Source organism: Pan paniscus, chromosome 12 (assembly GCF_029289425.2).
Source record: "Pan paniscus chromosome 12, NHGRI_mPanPan1-v2.0_pri, whole genome shotgun sequence".
Classification (NCBI taxonomy): domain Eukaryota; kingdom Metazoa; phylum Chordata; class Mammalia; order Primates; family Hominidae; genus Pan; species Pan paniscus.
This window is the reverse complement of record NC_073261.2, coordinates 85,944,625-85,967,472: the sequence shown is the minus strand read 5'-3', so window position 1 is coordinate 85,967,472 and position 22,848 is coordinate 85,944,625. Positions and strand designations below refer to the sequence as shown.

General features: G+C 36.1%; 1 protein-coding gene and 1 long non-coding RNA gene across 3 annotated transcripts in view; one reads left to right on the top strand and one right to left on the bottom strand.

Annotated features, from left to right (window-relative positions):
* The window catches only part of SLC8A1 (solute carrier family 8 member A1), a 401,197-nt gene that overhangs the window by 353,633 nt on the left and 24,716 nt on the right, over window positions 1-22,848 (bottom strand). The window lies entirely within an intron of this gene.
* LOC129397176 (uncharacterized) lies at window positions 17,213-22,041 on the top strand. Its single transcript, XR_008624380.1, has 3 exons — window positions 17,213-17,584; window positions 19,447-19,604; window positions 21,845-22,041. It is a non-coding gene; the product is annotated as an uncharacterized LOC129397176 (long non-coding RNA).

Sequence of the window (22,848 nt, the reverse complement as noted above, 5' to 3'; positions counted from 1 at the left end):
CGGATATTTATTTGACTAGAGCCAAGGATACAACACATCTTGCAATGTATGGGACAGTCTCCTACCATAGACAATTGTCCTTCATGCCTTATAGCTTTCAAGTGTTTTACAGGGCATTCATGTAGGTGAGGAACCTATTACATATATATAGTATTTTTGGCATGCTTACATTTACACTGATTTTTTCCAGGAATATAACTACTGTGTATATTGAAGAAAAAGTGTACTTTGTTTTACTTGGAATTTAACAAAAGTTTTTCACCATTTTGATAAAAATCACTTCACTGATGGCAATGTTGCCTGTTAGCAAGCATTTATAGCTGTTGCCTTTGGGGTAGTTCTACATAACGGAACAAGCATCTGATTACTACATCATCTCTTTTAATGTGGTTCTATCTGAGTGTTTATACATTAAGTAACGTATTAATTTATTATAAAATGTTACCATTTATTTCCCTTGTATATTATAGTTAGGTCATTATAAAGAATTTTAAATATATATACATGGAATATGTTATATTCGTAATTTTATTTCAGAATAAGGTGCGATAGCGTATTTTTTTTATAAAAGGAGTACTATGGTCTGAATGTGTCCCCTAAAATTTATTTTTAAAATAAAATGTGTTGGAAAACTTATCTTCAATGCAACAGCATTGGGAGGTGGGGATGCATTGGAAGTGTTTAGGTCATGAGAACCCTGCCCTCATGAATGGATTAACACCAATATAGAACGGTCTTTTGGGGAGTGGATTTTCTCTCTTCTGCCCTTCTGCCATGTGAGGACACAGTATTTGTCTTCTCTTGCCCTCCTGGCTTCTGCTATGTGAGGACACAGCAAGAAGGCCCTCACAAGATGCCAGCACCTTGATTGTGGACTTTCCATCCTCCATAACTATCAGAAAATAAATGTCTGTTCTCTATAAGTTACCCAGTATCAGGTATTTTTTTTTATAACAGCACAAAATGGACTAAAACAAGGGGGAAATTGAGTCCGAAGGAATTGATACCCTCACATTTATAACTCTCTAGAGTTAAAGAAATATAGTCCACTGTGGCAAGGGCAGGGGTTGGGAAAGAAATTTGAATTGATTATGACATTGACATTTAACAATAAATAGGACTAAGTCAATTTCAAAAATGAGGCTCTTTCAATCAAAAGCGATGGAAAATTTTCTGGAACGATATACCCGTCAGGAAGCTGGGGCAGCAAAGAAGCTTCACGGGGGCTACACTCAAGCATATTATTAAAACATGTCTTAAAGGTCCTCTACAGCTTTTACATCCAATAAGATGGTCAGCTGCCTGCCATAAGTCTGAGGTGTATGAAAAGAAAATATGTAGTTTCAGTTCTGCTACTAATTAGGTGCTGGTAAGTCCACAACTGCTCTGAGCCTTGCTTCCCTTGCAAATTGAGGGTGCTAATCTGCTTCTTTCTATATTACGAGGATCTTGTAGTGCAATAAGGATAAAGTGCTCTGTAATGACAGGAAATATGATTCTTTACCCTCTTGCATTACACAGTACCCAGGCCCATGCTGTGCATATTGTAATACCTAATAATTCATGTTGGTTTGTTGAATGTGTCTTTTTTCTCCCTAAGGAGCATAGATGCTGAAAATTGCGACTTGGACTCTGTATTTCCAATACATGCTGCTTAATTTTTTCATTCACATATTTATGCACCTGAAAAACTATATATGATTACTTGACATCAACTCATTAGAAATAGCCAGGACAGCATTAAATATAAAAGTGCCCAGATATTGAGATTAGTAAATTAAATACCTTACAGGAATGAGTTATCTAAAAAAAAAAAAAATGTGCAGAGAATGGAAGAGAAGTGACATAGAGCTTTAAAAGATGGATTAATTTGAGAGTGAAATCCCACCTGGTGCACACCAGGGGGACAGTTAATTAAAGCCTCTGTAGAAAGGACCAGAGAGGATCCCCAAGGCTGGCTGGAGGCTAAGCTGGTTAGAGCACAGTGCTTATGATGCCCCTTAGCATATGGATCTGACTCCCAGAAGGGTTGCTCAGCTTCAATTTTTACCTGTCCAAAGACTCCACTATTAACCCCAAGCTGCCTATCTGAAAATGCTGTCCTTTTGCATACAGCTGAGAGTGTGTTGGAGCACTGATGTATATGAACTCAATTTTGTTACTAAAGGAGCATCTCATAGGGAAACGATTTGCCCCATAAAGCACTACCCTATAGAGCTGCTTCTGATGGGGGTGGTGGGGGTGACAGTGCTATTAACTGCTATTCAGTACAGATGGAGAGAGGACAAAAGTCAAAACAATTTTATTCACTCCTCTAAATTATCTTTCTCTCAATTAAAAACATTGGCAGCTGCTATTGTTGTCTCCTTTTATGGTCCTTCTACAGAATAATGATTTGCTGCCTTTTTGTTCCTTTTAGAGACAATTTCTTTCTTAATTAAAGGTCATATAGTATGTCTTTCTATTTGACATTCGCATAAATAACTGCATAGTGTCTGTCTTGTTATTCCTGTCAGAACGCCGTCCACTTTAATTAAATCCCAATTAATTTCCTCTTTTCCCAAAGAAAACAATGGTGGTTTTCTGTAACACTTTTGCATTCACTAGTATGTTCACCATCTTTATCTATTACATTAATGATATTAAATTTTATGGTTACCACCTTTGCAATCTTCACAAAGTGATTTTTGACAACAAAGTTGGAGTAAAGAATTGTATCATGCATGATCATAAGACTGCATATAAATAAGCCAAATGTATTCACTATTAAATATGGGTATAACTTTAAGCAAATCACTTCAGCTTCCTAGATCTCAGTTTGGTTGTCTATAACATGAGAATGTTGAACTGATTTCAGTCTCTTTTACCCATTTAAACGTTGAGATATTATGATATAAAATCTGTCTTTAATCTTTTGGTTTCAATGCTTCCTACACATAATATACCCATTTATTTTAATTTGATCTACATTATACCTTACACACAAGATGACATGGAAATGTTATTATTTCCCTCCACTACTGACAATTATTTTATCATGTACAAAGTATACTCATTCATTTTTCTCTGGAAAAATAATTTTGAGATATTACTAACTTTAGTAAGCATTTACGTATTTAAAAATAAGTGGCGTTTAGTGGTGTTTATGTATATTCTACATATTACTATTATTGGCCTTGACAGAAATACAGACTTTGTCCATTTAAACAGTTTCTTCTAATTGACAATTACTTAGTTTATTTTAATTATGAAGACTTTTTATGTCTTTCTACATAATTCTTAGCACTGCTCATTAAGTTTAAGCGCCTTCTGAAACACGAATAATTTTTAGATTATTACAATTTTCTATTTTAAATTTCTGCTTAATTAAAAGTTACTTTTCTTTTCTGTATTTTGTGTATTCCCAGTGTGCATAAATCTTAATTATATAGTAATCTATGTTTAAATACTTTTTTCCTCCTTTTTTATCATAGTAAATTTCAAACATATACAAAGTAGAAGGAATAGTGGAACAAACCCCATATACCCATCTTTAGCTTCACCAGTTGTCAACTGGTGCTCAATTTTGTTGCATCTAGGTCTCTTCTTCACCCTTCACCTTCGATGACTTTAAAGCCTATCCTGGGCTGGGTGTGGTGGCTCACGACTATAATCCCAGCTATCAGGGAGGCCGAGGTGGGAGGGTTGTTTAATCATAGGAGTTTTATACCAGCCTGGGCAATATAGCAAGATCCCATCTCTATATTTAAAATAAATAAAGAAAATCAAAAATAAAAGTAAAGCCAATCCTGGATATAATATTATTTCATCAGTAAATATTTCAATATATGCTTCTAAAAGAAGTCTGTATTTCATAAGTGCAAAAATATTACCACACTTGAAAAGTTAATAATAATTCCATAATCTCATCAAAGATCCCTGATGGTCTCATTAACAGTGTGTGTGCAGTTGGTTTGAAAGAATAATGATTCAAGTAGCATTAAAGCATTAACTATGTTTGCAATGCTTTTTAAACATACATGATGATATGGTTTGACTCTGTGTCCCCAGCCAAATTTCATATGGAATTGTAATACCTACATGTTGGAGGAGAGGCCTGGTGGGAGGTGATTGGCTTATGGGTTGAATTTCCCCATACTGCTGTCATGATAGTGAGTTCTGATGGTTTAAAAGTGTGTGGCACTTCCCTCCTCACTTTCTCTCCCATGCCACCATGTGAAGAAGGTCCTTGCTTTGCCTTCCATCATGACTGTATGTTTCCTGAGGCCTCCCAGTCATGCTTTCTGTTAAGTCTGAAGAACTGCGAGTCAATTAAACCTCTTTTCTTCATAAATTACTCAGTTTTAGGCAGTTCCTAATAGCAACGTGAAAACAGAATAATACTCAAAACAATGTTTATAAATTCCACTCCCTCATCCTTTTTATTTTTATTTTTTTGCAATTTAATGTTGGAGGAAATCAAGTTTTTGTTCCATCAAGTTTCACACATTCTGGAATTTGCTGATTGCATTTCTGTGTTTTCTTTTCATGGATTTCTCTGTCCCCTGTCTTTCCTATATATGTTTATAAGCTATTGAATGCATTATGGATTTGGTTCTGTATATATATTTTATTTTGTCATATCAAAAAGAAAATAATGTCTGCTTACACTCGGTGTTGCTAAAATTGTCAATGTGTTCAGGTATCGTCAACTTGATTCATTTATTATAAACCTTCCTATCAAATGGTTTCAGCAACCGTTGCTAATTATTGCCTAATCCTTTATTTCCTTGGTGATTTCAAAATGTTCGTATCCTAAAACTGTAATTACTTTATCATTATTAACTGGGATTTTTAAAAGAACTTTCTCTCATCGACTATTTGGTTTCCCTAAAGTTCAGTTTGAACATTGTTTTATTACTTTCACTGAATTCTACTTATGCACACTCTTTCCCTATTTTTCTGCATACTCTTCTTATTTTCTCTGGAACGAATCCACATTTTAATGTATCTTTTTCCCTTTGGATAACAACATTAAAACTCAGTGTCTTTCAATTAAAGCTCTACACTTTGGGAAAACTTAAAAATTTCCCATTGTGTTTAAATCAAAATAGTTTTTCTGTAGGGCAATCTAGCAAACTTTATAAAATTTTTAATAAGCATAGCCTTAGAATAATTATACAAGAAGTAAATTATCCTAAGAAAATAATTGAAAAGTATGCACAAATATAAAGGCAAGGAAGTTCAAAACGGCATTATTTATTATAGCAAAAATTACTGAAAACAATATAAATGTCCAACACTAGGCTAAGACATTATGATAACCATGGAAACCCATTAAAAATGGGATTGTATTTCATGGTGTATATGTGCCACATTTTCTTAATCCAGTCTATCATTGTTGTACATTTGGGTTGGTTCCAAGTCTTTGCTATTGTGAATAATGCCGCAATAAACATACGTGTGCATGTGTCTTTATAGCAGCATGATTTATAGTCATTTGTGTATATACCCAGTAATGGGATGGCTGGGTCAAATGGTATTTCTAGTTCTAGATCCCTGAGGAATCGCCACACTGACTTCCACAATGGTTGAACTAGTTTACAGTCCCACCAACAGTGGAAAAGTGTTCCTATTTCCCCTAAAACTTAAAGTATAATTAAAAAAAAACAAAAACAAAAAAAAGGGATTGTAAATCTATATTGACATGAACAGAATGAAGTATTGATTAATATAGATCTATATTAACATAAACACATATTGTGTTAAGAGCAAGTTATAAAACATTACATATAATAAGATCCTATATTTGTAAAAAGAATAATTTTATATGTATAGCTATAGATATATGTATAGAAAAAAATAAAAGACTATCCCTCAACTGATACCTATGTTTGTCAACTTCTGGATGGTGGCTTTTGAATAATCTTTTCTTTCTACTTTATTTACTTTCATTAAGACTTAATTTTTTCACAATTAACAATAAAAATAAAATTAAAATTTTATCTTTTATAATTAGGGAAGTGTTTTCAATCAACAATTGTTTAATTGCCAAATTAAACAATCAATTTTCAATGTGGAAATAAAATAGATCCTTGTCACTTAAATGTAACACATACCACTGTATCTTCTTCTCTTAAATCTCACGGTACAGATTACAAACACATAAGTGGTTTTGCTATTACTATGAGCTCTACAACCCAACTTTTAAAATGGGAAGACTTGCTGCTTTTTATCATCTATGAAACTGCTGATTTTACACTGAAGTGGCTGCTGGAAGCTTTTCACTGAAGGCTTAGTTTCTGAAACAGCAAACCTCTGCCACTGCTAATGGAGACTACATATTAAGCAATTTAATCTTTAGAACCACCCTCTGACATAAGTATTGATAACTTTATTTTATAGGGAAGAAAAAACTTCATGTCATTCAGCTCCAAGCAGTGTTGTGGACCCAGGATTTTTTTACTCCAGTGTCCGTTCTTTAACTGCTTGACCACTGCTTTTCCACCTCAGCTGCATTTCCTTCTTTTCTACCTTGAAAGTCCTACCTGACAAGCCTGTGTGACAATCACACAGAAAACATCTTTCTTAATTCTCTATCACCATATGAGGTTGGAATAGATTACCTCATCCATCAATGTCTAAACTCTCATGGCATTAGCACACTTTCAGTCCCTGTGAAATAGGGGCGTACTACCTCCCACCCCTGATCCTATGGAGTGAGACAGTAATAAACCGTAAGCTAAGCACACTGACTTGCTTTTGCTGCCTAAAAATAATGTTTCTCCATCAGTCATATAGAGGAAGCACACCCCTCATTAAAATAAGAAGTTACTGACCTCAGGCATCTGTCTGGAAATACCCTATTCATGTAACCCAAGGAAATAAAGTTGACAGGAAATCTGAAATGATTAATGCAATTGCAATAAATGGAAACAATTTTTTTTGAAATTACAAATAGTGAAAACATCAGCTACATTTGGCAAGATAGGACAAGGTCCATTTTTTAATAAAAACTTTCTAAGACAAAACTTCAAAACATATATTTCTATATCATGCTGGCAAATCTTAAAGAAGTAAGAAGTTTAAAATATGTTCATCCAGCTACAATGCATCATCTAATAGATGTAAAAGGCAGGACATCAATCACATTAGGATAGAGAACTCTTCCTGCTTGTGAAAGGAGGAGAAGAGGAGACTGTGGTTGACTATGAACAAACATGACCTATGTCTGAACCAGGGGAATTGTAAACATGGGGCATGGAAGTGGAGGAATCAAAGTGGTATGGAAGGCCAAGTGCTGCCAAAGGTGACCTTCTGACTTTCATATAAGAAAATGTCCACTTTATATGACAACCTTGCAGTAAACTTACACACGCATATTGTGGAGTAAAGAAAAAAACTTGAATTGGAAGATGTGGATTTAAGCCTAACAACTTCTATGTCTCAAATTATTCCTTAAATCTCTGTGAGCTTCGTAAAATTGCCCCTTTTATAAGATGGAAATGAAAAATTCCATCTTCCTTACTCCAGGGAGTTGGAGATGACATGAGAACACACATGACAAACACTTGATCAAATATAAAAGCACTATATTAACATGTCTGAATTTTTAGAATTGTTTGCCAATTATCACAACCCTATCTGTTGTCACTGCACACTCATCTAGCTGTTTCATAGATGAAACAAAGATGTTTCAACCAATGTAGGATCTTTGGTTAAAAAATATTTTTTTTTAGAGACAAGGGCTTACTATGTGCCCAGGCTGGTCTCAAACTCACTCCTTGCTTCAAGTAGTCCTTTTGCTTTGGCTTCCCAAAGTATTGGGATTATTGGTGGGAACTATCATGCCCAGCCCAAATGTGTTTTCAACGCCTACCATGGCCCATACCCATTCTAGGTGCTGCCAATATATTAATAAACATAATAAAACTTTCTGTCCTCATGGAGTTAACATAACCAATCAGTGGAATCTAAACTTACGGATTACTAGATTTGTGAGAGATAATTCATGCAACTAAGTCTACTAGAAGCACCTACTATGTGTCAAGAACAATGATAAAGTAGAATATACTGACTGTTATTGTGGAGCTCATGGCTTAGAATGCTCTCTAGAGACTGTCAAGTTTAAGGTGAGTTACAATACAGCATAATACAGCACAGATAATACATACAGGAGGCAGATAACTCAGATTTGGAAGTCATGAGGGTAACCTGAGAGCAGCGCTGCTCACGTTAGAAGTCAGAATGGCGGTAGGGGGCGGGAGGGTTGCAATTTTCACATTCTACTCTGTTTCCAGAGCATAGTGTTCCCTGGCTGGGTATGTCCAGGGGAAAAAGACCTGAGATACAGAGGACCTAAGAATCACAGCACATGGAAAATGAAGAAAGAACTGAAGATATTCCACCTGGAAAATGAAAGACATAGAAAAATACCTAATTATAAATAAATTAAACTTATTTGGTATGATTCCAGAAAGCAAATTTCAACCTATGGCCAAGTAAAATTTTCCTAAAATCCCCACTCCTGCCTCTTCAATTGCTTCTGGGAATATCCATCCCTCACTATTTAACCAGCTAACATCTCCTCGTCTCCATCTCAATATTCCTTTTCCCTCTCCCCTACTTGATTTTTCTCCATAGCACATAACAGTTTCTGACATACATAATGTTAACTTATTTATTATTAATCTGCTTTTTCCCCAAATAATATGTCTTGTAAAGACAAACATTTTACATGTTTTGTTGATTGCTGTATTTCAACTTCCTAGAAGTGTGTCTGGCCCATAAATATTTGTTGAACAAATGAGTGAAAGTTGTTCAGAATATGAAATGGGTTGCCACACAGAGCAGTCTTGCTGTCGAAGACAAAGGATAGTGGGCTTGTTTATTACAGTATTAATGAGATGGGTAAGAAACAGAATTAAATGGACTTATATTTTTTTCTGATAGAAATATATAGACTTTTCCTTTTACACACCCAGTGGTGGGGAACTCATTTCCTCAAGCAACTTGGGTAGATAACTCTATTTTGAAGTTTATTGTTAGGTCGAACCAAATTCTTCCACTTTGAAAAATAGATTTAGTGATCCTAATTTTAATATGATTTGATATTCAATATAAATATAGGCATAAACTCATTTAGTATCGAAAACTTGCCAAAAATGTAACTCCCACAAATCGTAGTCATAGTGCAAATAGAAAAATAAGTTACATGATCTAGAACATTCCAGCTAAGATTATTCCCTCTGCTGTCCTTTCTGTAGTGCAAATGTTGAGAACTGCCTCTCTCAATAGACTATCTCCTTACAAGACTGGCTTTCATTGACTCTCATGACACTATGTCAGAACGATTGTTCTCTAGGAATATGATTTTAAATATATGGCATCCTGGCTAGGGAAACATCAGGAGATTATATACTTAGGAATTAACAGATTGTCTTTCCTGTGAATACTAATTTTCATAAGTTCAGTCTTTGTTGTATTCTTTGGGACATGTATTTAATCTGCATAATGTAGCCTTATCACATGATTACTGGTTAAAGTACCAGAAAAGGAAGTTTACTCATGGACAAAAACATAAATGGTTTCTCAGAAAAGAAACCTTAATGGCCAGATTAACTTTACCATTCAATTTCTTATTTTTTTGACACCTCACTACTTCCTAAGGTTTTAATGTCAGCTTCCCCGTTTTCTTCCAGAGTTCCTGCTAGTATTTTGGTACTGTTCTCAGTAATGGTGGTAACAGCAGCTAACAATACTAAATTGGCTATGACAGTTACTAACAAATATTAATGTTCCTAGTACTGTTCTGAATACTTCTTAAGTATGAAGTTACTTAATCTTACAAGCCCTTTGATTTAGGTTCTAATATTATTCATATTTTATACTTAAAGAAACTGAAGTACAGAAATATTGAGTAAATCCAGGCAGTTTGGTTTGGGAGCTTGTGCTCATGGCTATAATGTTAGATCGTGAAACTTTTCATTGGTTTCCATAAATTCATGTTTGTAAGGCTTTATTTAACTGTATATGCAAATAGTTTGGAGTAATCATCCAAGTCTACATTAAAAACTTTTGCTGAAAGAATAAGACATAACAAATGCAAAAATAAATCATTATTTGTTTGGAGTCCTGGTGAAGATATATAACTAAAGTGATCGAGGTTACTAATATGTCTTCATTGTTTTAAGTTTAACTTATAAAAAAATTATTTAGGCCATTCTCCTGCCTCAGCCTCCCACGTAGCTGGGACTACAGGCGCCCGCCACCTCGCCTGGCTAATTTTTTGTATTTTTAGTAGAAATGGGGTTTCACCGTCTTAGCCAGGATGGTCTCGATCTCCTGACCTCGTGATCCACCCGCCTCTGCCTCCTAAAGTGCTGGGATTACAGGCATGAGCCACCGCGCCCGGCCTATAAAAATTATTGAGGACCCAAAAAACTTTTGCTTATATAGATAATATCTGTAGGTATTTATTGTATTTGAAGTTAAAACTGAGGATTTATTAAATATTTAGTTTTTAATTCATTTTTAAATAATAATATACCCATTATGCATTAACATAAATACATATGTACATGACATATGTACATGTACATATACATACATGTACACAGACATGTACACATGCATACATGTACATGTTTATGTAAATACACAAATACATATTTTTTACAAAAATAACCACATTTGCCAAAATAAAGCTCTTTACTTGCTGAAGGGTCTCAAAATCACACTTTTGAGAACTTCCATCTTAGAATGACTGGCTAGGAAAAAAAATGAAATAAACCCTAGGGCATTCTCTTAGATCATTACCTAAGCCCTAGATTCTCCTATTTTCAGTACTATTTTCCCCCAAAAAACATAACTTTCTATGATGCATCACATCATAGAAAAGGATTTTGGGAGAATTTGTCTGCTCTGAGTAGTTTTCTGTTCGAAAGATAGTAACCTTAACAGATTCCCAAACTCACTTTTTTCTTTGAGAGGTATGGTTTTGGCACAAAGCATGAAAATAAATAAATGATGACAAATAGCATCATTTTTCAAGTCAATTAAAGCATTTTGAGGTTAGTGGTGGAACTTCTTGATTTTTCTATGCAAGAGTAAAAGTCTATTACAGAACTGTGACTCTTTTCTATTAATATATTCCTCATATTATCTAATTTGCAACAACCAATTTTCACTTGTCTTTCTCAAAGGGGAGCCTATAGAAACTCTGGACCCAAGGACTAAAGCAGTGCTGTTTCAGTTTCCCAGGGATGCCTCGGACCTTTATCCCTTCTTCATACCTGCTGGATATCAGGCATTCTTGATACCTGCTGGAGGCAATTCATTCATTTAGGGAGAGAGAAATAAAGTCTTAGCCTTCAGCTGGGAAAGACTGAAAATAAACAAAGATATATTTCTAATGTTAGATACTAAGAAAGCATGTAAAAAAGAAAAGCAAGCTTTGGGGAAATAGAATGACTGAGAGGATGTTTAGGTAAGGTGCTTAGTGAAGGCCTCATTGAGCAGATCACATTTGACCAGAGACCTGAATAAAGTAAGGGAGAGTCCATTATGGGACAAGATTAGTCTGGGCAGAGGTCATGGAAAATAGCAATTTCCTGAGGTCAGAAGAAACTTGACCTATTTGCTTTAGAGGAAATAGTGGGAGCAAGTGTGGTTAGTGCCAAATAAATGGTAGAGATTTAGAAGTAAAGGAGGGTGGCATAGCTCAGGGATAGATCATAAAGGGCCTTGAACACCACAGGAAGTCATTCCAATTTTATGAGAGTACAAAAAGCCATTGGCAGAGTATCTAGGAGGAGTTATCATTCTTTCAGATTTTTCTGATACAATCAACTTTCAATAGTGAGTCTTGTTCTATCCTTTATTTATGGCATCAAATTTAATGCCTACTGCATATTTTTGAAGCAGTGAGTGAATCAGTAAATCAATGAATAAGAGTTATTGGATTTTCTCTAATTTTTTTTGGGAGGATGTTCTGGAAAATACAGGAATGATTGTTTTGTGGGTGCATTTTTCCTATAGCAAACATAATACTGTCCACAACAATGTCATGCATTATTTGTCAAGTTAAATGTTTAAAAACATTTAATACTATTTTCTGAAAACAGAAACAGAAAGTCCATTAAATAATAAATTTCCTGGGCAACGTGATCTTTTTCAGTTTATTTTTAGTAGTCTGAACTACCATGGTATCTGAAGAAAACACTGTTTCTCTTACAAGAGAGAAAACCTTGTGTTGTAGTCCTGGATTGAGAGCTGAAGTGTTGCAGCTCCCTATTTCTAGAACCTTCTGAACACATGTGAGTAAATCAGTTCAATCCTATGTGCTTCTGGTTATTTGTCTGTAAAATGATCCACCTACTCCTTCTCCCAGCCCCCTCCCTATTTCTTTGTCCTACACGGTTGAAAAGAAGATAATTTATTGTCACTTAAACAATGTCTTAGATACGAACCCTCAACTTTTCAAGCACCACCCAAATGCCAAAGACTCTTGATGTTTTGCGGAAGGAAGAAAATCAGAGGTTTGGCATAGAAAGTTTTCCTTCCTCTGGCTGAAGATGAACTTCACAGCATTTTTCTCCACTTTGTACACGTAAGCCACATGAGTAATTTTCCTTTGAGTTGAACTACTGAATTTCAATAAAGATGAGTGTGTTTTTGTGTGAGTTATATGAGTGTGTGTGCCTGTGCGTAGTGTGTATGTGTATGTGTGTGTGCACGTGTGTGTAGGGGGAGATTTGACCAACATGGGGAATAAAGGCAAAGACATTGAATAACCAAGTTTCCAGCCACCTCTTAGTTAGCATAGCTTGATGTGGCTTACTTTCCAGAATAGTTGTGACTTGGTACCTTTTAGGAGCTATTTGGACTGAAGCTCAGGGAATAACCAGATGACCATAATGTATCAAGAACTTCTCAGAAAAAGGTACTGTATAAATAAATGGCACTTTTATTATTCTAGTCTGCCTCCTTTGGCTATAGGTTTTGACATCAAACTGTGAAAGTCAGTAATACGGTTTCTGAAGAGCTGTTTTACTTTCTTTTTCTCTTTTTCTTCCTGTTCTCTAATATCTCTATTCTGTTTTCTGAAAATACTCAGCTATGCCTTGGCTGGGGATGATAAAACCCTTGTTCACCCAGTTTTCCTGATTGATATCTCCACTCAAGCTGATACACCCACCCGCCCTCACACACAATCAGACAGAGTCCATTACCATTTTTCTGAAAAACCAAACAAGTTACCTGTTTAAGGCAGTTCTACCTGTCATGGTGAGACAACTGTTATTTGAGCCTTAATTAGCAGAGTATTGGGCTGAACCATGTGTCTTTTGTGTCCTGTTTGCAGGTTAAACTCAATATGACCTTTACAGATCTAAAGGTCCTAACAAATTGCAATATGCAATCATTTTTGTATCTACAAACCCAAATATTTAAAAAATAACTATTTAAAGCAACATGAGTTAGCTAGTCAAATGTGCTGTCCATTTAAATGTCTATGATTTTCTTTGGTAAAAATCTCAGGTAGTTTTTTCACTGAGGTTTTTTCAGTAAAATATTCTATAAATATGAGTGTATTTCTCTCTCCGTTCTGAAAAATCAATATCTGATGAGTTCCAACATCTCTCATAGACCTAAGTTTTTAATTTGACTTTTATACTTTGATAGACTTTCTGAAGGAAATTTATATCAATTTCCCTGGATGTTACATTTCATTTTCAACCACCTAATTTGTTTTTTTTTTTTTTTTTTAGACAGAGTTTCGCTCTTGTTGCCCAGGCTGGAGTGCAATGGTGCAGTCCCAGCTCACTGCAACCTCTACCTCCTGGGTTCAAGCAATTCTCATGCCTCAGCCTCCCAAGTAGCTAGGATTATAGGCGCCCGCCACCACGCCCAGCTAATTTTTGTATTTTTAGTAGAGACGGGGTTTCACCATGTTGGCCAGGATAGTCTCAAACTCCTGATCTCAGGTGATCCGCCCACCTCGACTTCCCAAAGTGCTGGGATTACAGGCGTGAGCCACCACGCCTGGCCTCAACCACCTAATTTTAAACTTCAGGAGAACATATAAATTTCACCAATTCACACCATTAATTCAGAATGTACAAAGATTTAGACATGTGACTGTTGTCGAATAAACAGTTAACATATTTTTGACTGAATGTTGGAGCTTTTTGGTGGAAATTCAATTTTAAATTAGTATCTTTTTCAAATCAATATTTAAGAGCTGTCAAAATTTGTATCTTCTGTATGTAACTTCAACTTCTAAATTTAAAATTACTGTCTTTGTCTAATTATTTTATATTTTAGCATAGTCACAGTTAATTAATTGTTCTACTAGAGCTTGAATCCACATTCTTCATTTGCAGTTCATTTTCTGATCATGCATTTTCTCTGGTTTGGGCAAAAAATAAACATTTTTTTAAGCTCATAACAATTTATATCTTGGTCATCTGGTTGGATATTACTTTCTCTCTCAAGGTATTCTCATTTGGACATAATAGTAGTAGGTATTTATATATTCTATAGATGAGGAAACACAGAAGTTTCTTATCTTGATTAGAAAGAGAAAATATTTCAGGGGTGGTAAGTGAGCTTTTCATGCTCCTATCTGTTAAAATACTGGTTTTACCTCTAACTGGGGAAGCTAAGTACCAAAGTATTGACAATGAGTGTTTCCATCTCAGCTTCGGCAACAAGGTACTTTGGCATCTTAACATTCCTGGATTTGTGAAAAACAATTAAAAAACCATTAATATTGGGAGAAAAATATAAGCCCAGTTAGTATCCCTTGCATTGTTTGTCCCTTCATAGTGATCCACTTACTAGCTGTGCAGTTGCCTACCCTCAGCTCCCATTCCATGGGCCAGTAATTAATGTACCAGGGTAATTTCTTCCTGACGCCACAGTCTGTTGATATAGCTATGAAAACTAACTGAGGACCTATGATAAGGTTTCCACAGTGACTTGATTTTACTGCAGGATGGGACTAACACAGGTCAAGAAAAAACTGTAAAACTGAAAACAGTGCACGTTTATTGTTTTTTTTAAAAAATTAGATTCTGATTTTTTTCTGGTGCCAGTAGAGAGGCCAGAAACATTTAATCTTCAGAACTAAACCCCAAAACCTCATGAAACATTGAAAGAGGAAGGCAAAAGTTGCTCTCTTCCCCAAATGTGAACTACTTATTGCATCAAAGATTAAGCTGTCTACTATGGTCTGAATATTTGTTCCCTCTAAAATTCATATGTTGCAATCTTAACCCCCATGGTGATGTATGAGGAGGTGTGACTTTGGGAGATCATGAGGGCTCTGTCTTCATTAAAGGGATTAGTGTCCTTATAAAAAAAAGTCCAAGAGAGACTCTCACCCCTTGCATCATGTGTGGACACAGAAAGAAGGCACCCTCTACAAACCAGAAAGCAGGTTCTCATCAGATACGGAGTTTGCTGGCATTTTGATATTGGATTTCCAGCCTTTAGAACTGTGAGGAATAAGTTTTGATTGTTGATAAGGCAGCCAGTTTATGGGATTTTTGTTATAACATCTTAAATGGACTAAGACACTGCCCTAACTTTGCTTAGATTAAGGAGGTTGAGTGTATCAGCTGAATCCTGACCAAAATTTCTTGTTGGAGTGAAAAGGACTCAAGGACATAATTTAACAAGTTGTGCTGGGCATGTCAAGTGCTCTAGAAATTTCATGAGTCTCCTCCCAGTCCACATATTGTCGAGAATGAATGAGCTCACTAATCTGCTACAAGATGAAGACCATGACGTTATACAGGCTAATTCTGAGTCACTGCATCATTTGAGACCAGCAGCCACTGACTTACAAACACAACCCAACTTATTTTTTGAAGAGATTCGTAGTAGCCAAAAATCGCACTGCTGTTTAAACACAAATACTTAAGAATATAAAAGATCATAACCACAACCTTTTAATTATAATGATATCCTTTAATGTGGGAGAAGAAGAAAGGAGTATATTATTTGACCTTAGATGTAACTGTATGGAAAAACAGGGCATCAGTCGCAAAGTCATTTTACAAAAGAAAGCATATTTTCTTGTGTGTGTGTATGTGTAAGAGTGTGTGTGTGTATGTTTGTGCATCCATGTGCACACTAGCTCATACACCATAGTATTTTAAAGAACATAGTTTACCATAGGGAGGAATGGATATAAAAAAGGTGATTAATTAGTTCTGTGGCATATCTTACTATAGCTTTCTAAGGTTCACGCTTTTTATATCACCTCACACACAAATTAATGCCATATTTATTTGAAAGCAGCACAGTGTTAAAGAAGACAAAAGAGACATTGAATTCAGCCATACCTGGCTTTAAATTCCTGTCACATATTAGCTGTGTGATTTTATGCAAAATTATTTAGTCTGCTTGATCTTTAGTTTTCTTATTTATAAAAATAAGAGTGTCACTTTTCTTACAGAACAGTTGTAAGAATGCAACCAGATTTTTTAGCTTCTAGTAGGATGTCTGGTAACTGTTAGATCCTTCTTCTTTCTCTGTAAGAACCATAGTTTGATCTGGCTAATACAATCTCATACTGAATAGAATTATCATAATCTCTACCACTAGGCTTGTGAGTAGGGGGAGAAAGTGGAATCATAATTTTTTATTCCTGAAAATATACCAACAGAAAACTAATGATTTCTAAGTCTTAACTCTTTCAGAGAAGCTGTTTTTACATGCTGAAAAGTGAGATCCCAGTTCTTTATGTCTCCATTGTTTCTGTCTCTTTAACAGTTCAGAACATTCCTTTCCCTGGACAAATTCTGCAAAATGAAGTTAGGTTTCCACTTCTTCTATACCCTTTTAGTTGGTAAATTTTGAATCAGGATTATATAGATCAAAATTTGAATTTGAGAGATGGAAGAGATATTAGAGAATAGTTCAAGTTTTAAGGCACATTACAATCATTTGAGAGGCGTGATAAAAAGAGATTTGTAGAACCTGTCCCAAAAGATTCTCTTTCTGGAGGTAAAGGTCCCAAGCTCCTGCATTTTTAAAAAATATATATTTTGTTGTGGTAGGAATGCTTAATATGAAATTGATCCTCTTAACAAACTTTTAAGCGTGCAATAAGATATTGTTGACTATAGCTACACCAAGTTTCTACATTTTAAAAACTAATGTCCCAAGTGTCTTTGGTTTAGTTGGGCCACTCTCCAGAGGGAGCACTACTGCCTTAAAGTCTTTCTAATCAACTTTTCACACATTGCAGGGTCATTTATAGCCTCTGACTCAGTGCAGAACTGCCAGGGGAGGCTTTGGGTTTTGTAAGAGTTGAAGCTTATACAATATGGGGCCTACATTAAGAAAACAAATTTTAAAAATCTTGTATTTGTAAATATTGCCAAGCATATGGCCATGTGAATGTATTGCTAGGGCTTCTCCGAGGGCCTGAGAAGGAACTCATGTCTTTAGGGTCCCTGAAGCATAAGCTTCATATTATATGCACTGCTGAGTACCACCTATGACAATTCATCGCTGTTATTATTTCTATTTTATGGGATGAAGAAATGAAGGAATGGAGACTTTAAGCAACTTGCCTGTGGTCACACAGCTGGTAAGTGGCAGGGTGGGGATTTGAATCCAGACAACTTGTCTCCAGTCTTTGTTCTTTGTGCCATGACAACGTAATGCCACTTATAGACACTTCCTTTTTCTGAAACCCAGAAAGACAATGTTTCTCCTTATTTCTATCACAGAAGCCACAGTTAGCACTTTTTTTTTTTTTTTTTTGAGACGGAATCTCGCTCTGTCGCCCAGGTTGGAGTGCAGTGGCGCGATCTCGGCTCACTGCAAGCTCCGCCTCCTGGGTTCACGCCATTCTCCTGCCTCAGCCTCCCGAGTAGCTGGGACTACAGGCGCCCGCCACCACGCCCGGCTAATTTTTTTTTTTCTTTTTTGTATTTTTAGTAGAGACGGGGTTTCACCGTGTTAGCCAGGATGGTCTCAATCTCCTGACCTAGTGATCCGCCCACCTCGGGCTCCCAAAGTGCTGGGATTACAGGCATAAGCCATCGTGCCTGGCCCACAGTTAGCACTCTTAATGAATGAACTAAAGTGCTGAAGACAATAAATAAAAATATACAATAATTAGCTGAACATTTATGTATTAGTTATTAAATTACCCTATGTATTTATGTATTTTTGTATTTTAAAATCTAAATTTAAAATTCACAATCACTGAAAATATCTTATGTTGAGAAATATATATATATATGATAAATAATTGATGAAGTCTCTAGGTGATTAAAAGATAAAGAAGATACACATCTGGCCCCCAGAAGCTTATAATCTAATACACCAAGGGTGTGAGTAGAGGGAGAGGGTGGGTGAGATAGGTATAAAGTTACAAACAGCATGAGGAAGTATTTGAAAGCTTCAGCACTTGGAGAGGAGAGAAAGCACAATCCTAACCTCCACAAGAGAATAGCTACAGTCAACAAAGCCAAAACAGAAGAAAAAACTAACAGAGACTGCTAATTCTCTAGTCCAATATTTTGTTGGTAACAGATCCCTCAATTTTATCTGCTCAGAATAAGGACTATATTACGATAAAGTGAGGCCACATGACTAGGTTCTGCCTGGTAAATAAACAGAAGTCTCACGTGGCAATTTTCAGAAAACCTACTTAAAAGATGGCTGACGTACTTCCTTTGCTTATTTCTCTTCCCTCTTTGTCTTTTCTGCTGGATGGAATGCAGGCTGATGGCTGGAACTTGAGCAGCCATCATGGTTCACGAGACAGTACACTAAGAATGACAAAATATCAAGATAAAAGAAATCCTGGTGATTATAAGCCACTGTATCAGCCCTGAATTGCTTATCTCCAGATTGTGATCATCAGAGAGAGACAGAACACTATCTAGTTTAGAAAGCATTTATTGTGAGTTTCTGTCATTTGCAGCTGAACTTAGTCCTAATGGATACAAATCTTTATTGAGAATGCTGACCTCAACCATCATTCTGTTAAAAAGGTTCCAACGCATAGAGAGGGTATAACTGTGACTAATATAACATGACTATGTATTTTAAAACAAATGTGTTAAAATGAATCCAAATGAAATTATCCCTCACAGGCTGTCCCTTTGGGAGAAAATATTATTCCAATCACACTATCATTAGTCAGATGAGTATTACAATTTTTCCTTTGAGACTGTGTTGACAGTGGTAGTGGGAGCAGCAGCAACATCCAATTTCCAGGAACTGCAGTGATGATAGTGCCATTTGGAAGGACTGGCATTATCCAATGCCAGAGGAACTGTGGTGCAAGTTTTAGCACCCAGGGATCTGTGATGGATGTGATCTGACTGCCTGTCCTTGTTTCTACCCATGCTCCAAGCCTGCTGCTCCACTCTTCTCAGGGATGCTGTGAGCTTTCTCGTATCTTTACAATAGATTATGTTTATGTATCCTTTTCAGGGAGGCCTTTCCTGATGATTCCGCATAAAGAGCACCCCTTAGCACTCCCTGTTGCTATCACTCGAATCTAACGCAAGGGGCTTTGAAATTTGAGAGGCTGAAATGTGTCTTCTGGAATATGGGGAACAGTGTTTGACCTACCTTCGGAAACGTTAAAGGTGAGGGTTGGTACTATCAGCTGAGTTAGCAAGGAATAAGGAAAGGAGGGCTGAGGCCAGCATTTAGGACTAAAGTGAGCAACTGCAGGCACATTCCAAGGATGCGATAAGTGCTTCTTTTGGACTAGATGTGGACCACTAACACAGAGGAGCTGGTGGAGGGTCATGTTAGGTTCTATACGTGAGGGTCACTTGATGTGTAATGAAATCTCAGCAGAAGGATGCTGGAGGTGGAAGGGGAAGCCAGAGAGATATGCATTACTTGCATCCTATATTTTTAATTTAATGTTACGTGATGAAGTCTCTGAAGAATTCAAGAAAATTTTTATAAAAGAAAGTGTTTGACATCTGCTACCTTCCAAGAAGTCATCATACTAAAGAATAAGAGCTTGCTGGCCTTTTCTTATTTCTATTCCTTCTTTCCCTTCCCCAGCCACATTCAATCTGCTTGGATTAGCAAAAATAGAGGAGGAGGAGTAGAAGCAGGCAGGCAAGGAGAGAACAACCATCCCCTCCACCTTCGTGCCGCAGACAACCTCAACAGGGTCAAGGGAAAAGGGTTTAACTATATATCAAATTAATGTGATTATTATATGGAACCGGACATTCTGCTTTCTAAATTGGAACTACATCAATGTCTTAGGTGATTGTAGAACTTCTCCTAACAACAACATTTTCCTACTTATTGGCCAGGCTTATATCTAGGTAAAAGAATAGTGGGCATTTAAAAATAACTGATTTGAACAAGCAGGACTCATGGAAATAATCATAAAAGCAACATGCTTTTTCCTTCCACTATTCTTTTAAGACTATTCCCTATGTCTCTTGCTTGCTCAACTGCCAGTTACTTTTAAATGCCTGGGGATGTTAAGCAATGAGCCAGGTGATATGTTCTTCCTCACTCTGGTTATTTCCCTCTTTTCTGTAATTCATCTTTATTTCAACAATCATTGTGGTCATTTTGCTCTGATTTCTCCCATCAGATGAAAACACACACTAAAAATGGAATACTCTTAAATATTTTATTCATTGATAAAACTCTTACCTTCTAGAGTAATTACCACTTCAAAGAAATCCTCAAGAAGACAACTTTAGTAACAAGAAACTTCACCAATCATGGAATTTCTAGCAAAAGAGAGAGGGCATTTTATATGTAGCATTTTTTTTGGCAGTGCTCAAAAAATACTGTGTAGAAAATTCCATATATGATTTGGTCAAATTGGACACTCAATATTTGTTTAAAGAATAAATTGATACATAAATCGCCCTTATAAAAACTTATTAAAATGATGTGATATGGTTTGGTTTGTCCCCACTCAAATATCATCTTGAATTGTAGTTCTCATAATGGCCGCATGTTGTGGGAAGGACACAGTGGGAGTTAATTGAAACATGGGAGCAGTTACCTTCATGCTGTTCTCGTGATAGTGAGTGAGTTCTCATGAAAACTGATGGTTTTATAAGGGGCTTTCCGCCCTTTGCTCGGCAGTTCTCCTGCCTGCCGCCTTGTGAAAAAGGTGCCTTGCTTCCCTTTTGCCTTCTGCCATGATTGTAAGTTTCCTGAGGTCTCCCCAGCCATGCTGTACCTCTTCCCTTTATAAATTACCTAGTCTCTGATATGTCTTTATTAGCAGCATGAGAACAGACTAATATATGATTAATGTCTTCTGAAAAAATACACTTAAGATACAAAAGAAATAATATGCTGTGAAAGAGAGTACTGATATCCTCTGCTTCAGTATGAATATCAAACACAGTAGAACTTATTTCAGCATACCCTTGGATCTGGATGCTTAATCAGATCAAGTACCCTGAAACACAATTCTGCCATTAGGCAATAAGATATATTCCTCTTTCTAACAAATAATTTTCATACTCCATAGTGTGTTTTATAAACATGACACTCTGTATTTGATTTTTAAAATTGTTACATTTTTAAAAACACACAGATAATATATCAATGAATAAAAGTTAGAAAGAATGGGTAGAAAAAGGGAAAATATGTCTAACCACACCATGTTAATGAGGTTTCCTATTAGTAGTATCTTAATATGGTTTTTTAAAATTTCTTTTCTTTTTTTATTATTATACTTTAAGTTCTAGGGTACATGTGCACAATGTGCAGGTTTGTTACATATGCATACATGTGCCATGTTGGTGTGCTGCACCTGTTAACTCGTCATTTACATTAGGTATATCTCCTAATGCTATCCCTCCCCCCTCCCGCCACCCCTTTGTAGAGACATGGATGAAGCTGGAAACCATCATTCTGAGCAAACTACTGCAAGGACAGAAAACCAAACACTGCATGTTCTCACTCATAGATGGGAATTGAACAATGAGAACACTTGGACACAGGGTGGGGAACATCACACACCGGGGCTTAATATGTTTTTATGTAATACTGCCTTCAATAAAGTTGCATCAAATCCCTTTTGAGCAGAAGTTGGTATTGTTTAAATGTCCACTTCATTTTTCAATTATTCAGTCTATAATACGTATGTATAGGAAATGTGCCTGATTACCAAGTCAGCAGTGGTGAAAATCATACTGTTAGGCTTTCCTGAGGAGGTAGCATGTGAGGTAAAATCAGTAAGATGTAGAAATCTATACTTTGCTGATTTACTATTACTTAGATTTTTCTCCGTAATATTTGACATTTTAACACTTTTGATATCTAATGTGCATTTTTCCTAACAGTTCTAGAATTGTATGTTACAGAAGACAGATGATTGAGAGGAATATTTCACATCCCTTGTTCTCTTTTTTAAAAATTCTACAATTAAGACAGAGTCTAATTGGATTTCCTTTATGAAACCACTGTCTCAGAGCTCAACTGTCTTCTTAAAAACTGCTTTTGTGAAAGCAATTTTATCAAAGTGGCATATAAAACCTTTACTAATCCTATAGTTTTGGAAAACATATTTGGATATATTAACACAGTAGTCGGGGGAAAAATAGTTAATTCCTACTCAACAGAGAAACAGCAGCTCTACCAAGATACTTCCTTAAGAATAACCAAAACTGTCTACTCCCACTACTTTAGTGTTTACTGTGGCTCGAAGAGAGGGGAACAGGAGTGAAAGAAGCCCATTGCGGAACCTGCTGACTCAGACTGGTTTTCTCACTGCTGCTGAAAAGGCCAAGCTGGGTTGCATACTTGAGAGAACTTAATGGTCAGTCATGGCATTGAAACAGACACATGCTTAATCACTTTTTCATGCTCCAGTAAGTAAATTGTTAA